Consider the following 7593-nt stretch of genomic DNA (forward strand, 5'->3'; position numbering starts at 1 on the left):
GATGGCCCAATAAAATGCCTCGGGGAAATAGACTGTGCCAGTCTCCCAGTAGAAAAAATAAGTAAATCTAGGGCCTGGAGGGTGAGCAATGCGGATTTCTCTCTTTTTATATTTGCCATTTTTTTCCTCCCGTAGGTGAAGGGCTTGATCCAAAACTTGTCTGAAGTCACCAGCAAGAGACCTAGCCACGCCAGTGACCCAGAATGAGAGGAGGTGGTGCATGCCATTGTGGGCTGTCAGTGGAGGGCAAAGGGGAGCCCCACGCTGAGGGCTTAGTGGAGAAAGGCCATTGAGGAAAGGAGGTGATTTGGGAATTGCCAGGCTGACAAGTGGGTTCTTGTCTTTTATTCCAAGTAGCTGCATTTTCTCCCCTGCTGGGACTTTCGTTGGCCTTGATCTCTTATGGAGCTTCATCCCTGATTCTGAGTGTGTGTCAGCCTTTATACCAGCTCATTAGCAGTGCATGGGGCCAACAGGTTAAAAAATCAGAGCACAGCACAGCGAGGCATTGAATGCTTCTCGTAAAGGCAGCGAGACAGGAATGTGTTTAGCACTTCCCGGGCCGCCTCCTCAGAGCAGCTCCAATTGTGTGTGACTGGAGATGGGGGTGCTAAGCCCCTCTTGAAGGCAGGCCCTTGCAGGCTTCATGTCTAACACAGCTTAGTGGAAGGAAAACCTTTATCAGTGGAATTGTTTTGCCCAGTGCCTGCCTGTCCTACGAAAAGCACATCACAGCCTTCCCCCTCCATTTTATTCCTTGTGTCCCATAAATAGGACCCCAAGTTCCTCACCATCTCTTGTTCTTCTTTAATAAGGCCGTTAAGATTATAAGAACCTAAAAGGATGCCTATGGTCCATCTAGCTCAGTACCCATCTCCAGAGGGAGAATATATGCAATGGGGCATGTCTAGAGGGTTTCATCTGTCATATCCTCCCTGGCATCCATCATCATTGGTTTAGGAATGTCAAAGGATACATCTCTGACTGTTGTATGTAATAGCTCCCAATGGACCTGCCCCCCATTAATTTATCTAGTCCTTTCTGAACTTGGTTATACTATCTGCCTCTACAGCCTCCCGTGGCAGTGAGTTCTGCTAGTAAGAACATAAGAATTGCCTTTTACTGGGTCAGACCATAGGTCCATCTTGCTAAGTATCCTGGTCACACAGGGGCAGAGAGTGGATGCTGAAAGGGAGAGCGAATGGGGTATGACCAAGGTCGTTCCCCCGTGCCTGGTCGTGTCCCCCCCCCCCCCGCCGCAGTTCCTCTCTCACTTGCAGCCTCCGCCATTTAAGGTCGAGGAAGTTCTGATTCGGAGACTGCCCCTCACTCCCGTGCTCAATAGCGACTGATGCCCTTTTCCTCCGAGAATGCGTCCAATCTCTTTTTGAATCAGGCTAAAGGATCAGCTTCCACCGCATCGGGTAGCAATCAGTTCCACACTTTTATACACTGTGTGAAAAAGAACTTCCTTTTGTTAGTTTTATACTTACTACCTACTAGTTTCATTTTGTGACCCTTAGTTCTTGTCTGGTGAATGATGGTAATTTAAATAATAAATTCCATTTATTTTCTTTTTGCCATTTATCAGTAGCATATTATAAACCCTTATCACATCCACCCCACCCATACCTCTTTTCTAAACTGAATAGGCCTAGCTTCTTTAGTCTCTCCTCATATGGAAGCCTCTCCATGCCACTAATAATCTTTATTGCCTATCTCTGGACCTTACCTTGTTCTTCTATATCCTTTTTGAGATGTGGGGACCAGAACTGGTCATAATATTCAAGGTGTGGACACATCATGGATTCATAAAGGGCATAATGATACACTTTCCTTAATAATCCCTAACATTTTGTTTGCCTTTTTAATGGCTGCTGAGCACTGAGATGATGTTTTTAGTGAATTCCCCAAAGACTCCCCACATCTCTTTCCTGTGTGGCAACAGCTAATGCACAGCCCATCATAGCGTGGGTATAGTTTGGGTTACTTTTGCCTAGGTGCATCAGTTTACACTTATCTACATTGAACTGTATCTGCCATTTAGTTGCCCATTTGCTCAATCCTGTCAGATCCTTCTGTAGTTCCTCGTGGTCTGCCTTAGTCTTTACCAGTTTGAATAATTTTGTGTCATTAGCAGATCTGGCTACTTTGCTACCCACCTCCTTTTCCAGATCATTTATGAATATGTTAAACAACACCAGTCCCAGCAGAGATCCCTTAGAGACCTCACTGTTTATTTCTTTCCATCCTGAAAACTGGCCATTTATACTCCCTCTTTGCTTTCTATCTTTGAGCCAATTTCTAATCCATGAGTGTATGTTCCCTGTAATCTTATAATTAACCTAGTTAAGAGTCTTTTAATGGGGAACCTTGTCAAAGGATTTTTGGAAGTCCAAATATATGGTATTATGTCAACTGTATCACCCCAACTCACCTGTTTATTGACATCCTCTATGCGCTCTTGTAAAAAAGGGCTTCATCTTATTTGTTTTAAACCTGCCTCCTGATGATATCAGTGGTGCCCTCTAGTTCTTGTATTCTGGGACTTGGTGAATAACAGGTCTCTGTTCACCTTATCTGCACCCTTCGTGATTCTGTAGACCAGTGGTGCTCTACCTTTGGCTCCGTGGGCTGGATGAATGGTGTGGGGTCAGTCTGCAGGCTGGATTGGTCCCCAGGAATGAGGATCGGGCCCCATACTACCTGTCCCTGCACTGCATCCCCCATCCCCCATCTCCGTGCACCCTGATTGGTCCTGTGCTGCCTTTGCCACATCATCCCAGGCACCAGGACTGGGTCCTGTGCTGCCTCCATTGGGCCCTGCATGTCTAATCCAGTGAACAGGGTCACCTTATCTGGTTCATGGTGCTCCCAACCAGTCAGGAAAGCAAGGGAGCAGCAATTGCTGCCACCACTCCTGCTTCATCAAATTTCCCGATCCAGGGAGAGCCTGATGGGCTGGATGACAGCTCCACAGGTCAAGTTTTGAACGCTATAGACCTAGATCACATCTTCCCTCTAGCGGTTAGAGTGAGCATCTGTGAGTCTGGAGATTAGGCTCTTCCATGGACTCACTTAAGCAGGTGACTTAGCTACTTTGTGCCTCAGTGCCTCTATTTGCTCTTTGCAAATACTGAGAGCTCCATGGGATGAAAGCTGCCACTGACAGGCAGAACACTGATTATCCCTTTCCTTGTGAAACTCCTGAGGTGAACTTTTTAAAAAAAAATTAAAATATATTTCTATATATATAGAGGAGTTATATATATATACATCCTCTATCATAAACTTTCCATCACACATCTTAAAACCACATTAAGAAACCCACGCTTCGGGTAAACTTGACTCAGAAAGAGCAGAGCCTTTTCCACAGAGCCAGTGTGCACTAGACTAGATAGATCCTCACAGAGTAGACAGCTGTCAGCTGAGGGTGCCTTTAAATAAATGAGAACATATCACTCTTCCCAGTGCTGTTCAGGCAGGCAGCTTCTACAGCATTGACCCTGCAAGAGACTGGAGCAGTATCCAGAGCTTCTATCACACCATGGTCTCGCTAGAGCTTACCTTCTTACCCATGATACTGTGCTTAAAACCTCCAGTCTTACAGGCTGGATACAAAAGCAGCCAGATACTGGAGATAAAAAAAGTTGCTGTATTCTTATCGGGCATCTTTTTATTAGCCTCTGTTTCTCAATTTTAACAACTGCTGCTGATGGACGGTGTGCAGACAGCATGGGAAACCAATGCTCTTCTTTATCTATGGAGCAGGGGTAGTAACTAACTGCAAGCTGCTCAGTCAAGTGTGTTTCAACTTAATATGCACAGATTTGTCTCTAGCTCCAGGAGTTCAATTTTCTACTGTCTGTTCAGTCCATGATTTCTGAAAATGTACCGTTGACCAAGGGTAGCACAAACTGGATTGAGATGACTGTAATGTTTCACCGAAGAGAAGAGCCAAGGATCTGGCTGTGATGGATATGAAGGAGATTCTTTATGGATACTGCTGGATACAGACAGATGCTGTGGTTCTCTCCGACTTTCCAGCTCTCAGACCAACACAGCCTGTGCTGCCTTCTTGGGACAGGCTTGAACAGCCATAGTACAGACTGCTGATGAGGCTACATCTTTTGAACCTTGTAGCATGAGCCATCCACTGACTATCAGATGCTAACACAGTTTAGTTGCTAATGACCTGAGAGTAATTCCAGTCAGTGACCTTGGGTGGAAAGGCTCTTTATCCTATTACAGCTGCCCATCTCCCTTGTGTCCAACTCAAATTACCATGCCTGCAGCTCTGATAATGGCCAGTCATGAGAGCTCCTTGTAGCACTAGGGGGAGCTCCCAACATTGCAATATATTTCGCTGAGGAGACCCATATTTTGTCTTAGCTGGACCAAGAGGGTTACCGGAGTTGGGTGCAGCAGCCAAGTAGCCTGCAGAAGCAGGTATTTACAATAAGGAGAGTGGGGCAACGTATAGCCATAGGGCAGGTGTTATAAGAAGAGGGTCAAGGGGTGCAGGAGGTATAGGGAGGACTCAGACTCCCAGATCAATGAGAAGATACTTTTAGATTAAAACATGCCTGTAATATGTCTGTAAAAACTTTGGCCCCTGTGAAACAGCATGTAGTAAAAGAGGTGGCTAGTAAGGGTAGCTGTTACCGTTCTTGGAGCTCCCACTGCGTGTTCATACAGGGTTTCACACACAAGCATGCACCTCCTCCCTGAAGATGCATGAATATCTGCAAAAGGATCCCCACCTATGTACAAGATTTTCTTTCTCGGCCTCTTTGCACCCCTCGCAAGTCATCCCACTGACGGCAGTGGGAGGAAGGAGCTCTCAGTGCGAGTTGGCTGGATAATGTCCCTTTGTGTTTGTCTTTTCATAATATTCACATAATCAAATCTTAGTCACACAAACAAGGAGGGAAGGAAGTTTTGAATCTACTTCCTTTCAGCACTGGCATCAGATGCAATCAGAGATTTCCTGGCTTGTCCAATCAGGAAATAGAAACAATGCCGTATGACAGTTGTAACTAAGCAACCCAGATGGGCTAATGGAGAAAATGGAATTAGTGACAGATTTTGATAAATAATTTAAAGTAATGAATTTGTTAGTAAGCATCTCATTTCCTCTGCAGATAGGCTTCAAAGAGAGGAAGGCGCAACTCTGTCACAAAATATATAGATTACAGGTTCTTTGGGGCAGGGATAGTCTTTCCATTGGGTTGTACAGCACCGTGGACACGTCAAACCTTGTGGCTTCTGGGTACTACTAGGATACAAATTTAGCACTTGTGAGGCCACATCTGCAGTATTGTGTCTAGTTTTGGGCCCCCTACTACAGAAAGGATGTGGATGAGTTGGAGAGAGTTCAGCGGAGGGCAACAAAAATGGGTAGGGGCCTCGGGCACATGACTTCTGAGGACAGGCTGAGGGAACTGGGCTTATTTAGCCTGTAGAAGAGAAGACTAAGAGGGGATTTAATAGCAGCCTTCAACTACCTGCAGGGGGGCTCCAAAGAGGATGGAGCTGGACTGTTCTCAGTAGTGGCAGATGACAGAACAAGGAGCAATGGACTCACGTTGCGGTAAGGGGAATTTAGGTTGGATATTAGGCAGAACTTTCTCACTAGGAGTGTAGTAAAGCACTGGAACAGGTTACCCAGAGAGGTGGTGGAGTCTCCATCCTTGGAGGTTTTGAAGACCGAGCTAGACAAGCCCTGGCTGGGGTGATCTAGTTGGGGATGGTCCTGCTTTGAGCAGGGTTTGGACTAGATGTGACCTCCTGAGGTCCCTTCCAACCTTACTTTCCTATGATTTTATGAAATAATAATGGGTCGCATCTAATATTCAGGGTCTGCTTATACATGGTTTATAAAGGGGTTAACAGTTATTAATAGGAATGGTAGAAATGAGTTACAGGCATGCCAAGTGTGCATGGATGCTTAGAAGCTCTTCAGTAGAAGGTGTTACAGGTGGCTATAAGGCATGTATTGACCTCATGATTAGTCATTTATCAAAACATCAATTAATTATTAAGCCTTTTATAAATGAACTCAGGATAATGTGTGACTATAACAATAATGCAGCTGTAACACATATGCACATTGAAATTAGGTCAAGAAGCCTTTGGGGAAAACAGTGCTGAAGCAATGGAACTGAAGCGCAGAGCACTGTTGGACTCTGCCTTCAGCCAGCCTGTGATGCCCTGAAGTGGGGCCATGGCAGGAAACTCAAAGCAGTTAAATTAGGGTGACCCTACCAAGTACAAGGCAAGAGAGAAAATTTTAATGGACCAAAATCATCCCTGATGTGATAGTTATTGACTCAAGTGGAGTCTCAGCAGGGAGGAATTTGACCTTCTCTCTTTCAAAATCTTGGGAGCTATAACCACGAGAAGAGATGCCAACTCCAACTACCCCCATCTCTCTTTGCAATGGGAATGCCTCCTTACCCACAGGCTTTTAACATAGCCTGGTCAGCCAGTGACAGCAGCAGCATGTAGTGGCTGTAGTGTCACACTTTAATTTCTTAATAGTACAGCATAATGACTAGCTCTGTTACCATATCACTGACATGGAGCATTACTAATTATGATGATTAATGGGTTTAATTTACTTAGAAAGAATAATGTGCAATAATTCTGTTGTCAAAGCTGAAAATCTGAAGTTCCAGCTTTGGATCCTGTCAGCGCTGTTGTTTCCAGCTCTTTTGTGTTGCAGAGAAGTCATTCAGAGACATTATTTCCTAACTATGTCAGGATGCCGGCAGCCTTAGGAGTTTCCCCATCCAGTAGCAAAGCTGCTTTGCCACTGGTGGGGCAGCTACAGCTCCTAACAGAAATTCTGCTACGCTTCCTCCATTCAAACTGCTTCCCCCAACCCTAGCTGTTTTTCCCTTAATTATGTTTTTGGAAACGGGCCATTTTAAAACAATACAAAAAATATCCTTTGGTATGGGAAAGAAACAGAAAGATCTGCTCTTATTTTTGTAGCGGCAGAAAAGCATAAGCACGTGGTTATAATGAGTATAAAAGGGATTAAGGATTGAGGCAGTTGGACACAGACAGACCCTGTGGTTCTCTCTGGTTTTCTCACTCTCTAGCTGGCTGACAAAGCCTGTGCTATGCTGGGTTTCCCTAAATCCTAGTCTGACATAATTTCACATCTACTTCCCTCTACATGTTGCTTGAGAGTGTGCGACTGCTATCTGTGCTGCATTAGTACCTGGAGGTCACAGCTAGGACAGGTGTCAGGGACCCTGTTTTTCTGGGTGTTGGTGAGATGAAGTCTCTGTGCTGATCTATTTGTGCCTCATCTCCCCAGGAGGACCGCTGTTTCTTCTCTCTCAGGCTGTACCTTTCCTGAGATCGACATTTGTGTTTTTCACATCCAAATGATTGCTTCTGAGCTGTTTTGAAAGGCAGGGTAGAAAAGGTCAGAAGTGATGTGCTGCTGCTTGTGGTTCAGGGACCTTTGTGGGTTTCATCTTTGATTGAAGGTGTTTTTTTTCCCCAAGGGATGAGAGAGCTTGCCTAGGCATGTGTCCAGTGGTATTTCTCCCAGGATATAGCACCCCATGCTCTTTC

This window comes from Alligator sinensis, unplaced genomic scaffold (genome assembly GCF_000455745.1).
Source record: "Alligator sinensis unplaced genomic scaffold, ASM45574v1 scaffold366_1, whole genome shotgun sequence".
In the NCBI taxonomy this organism is placed as follows: domain Eukaryota; kingdom Metazoa; phylum Chordata; order Crocodylia; family Alligatoridae; genus Alligator; species Alligator sinensis.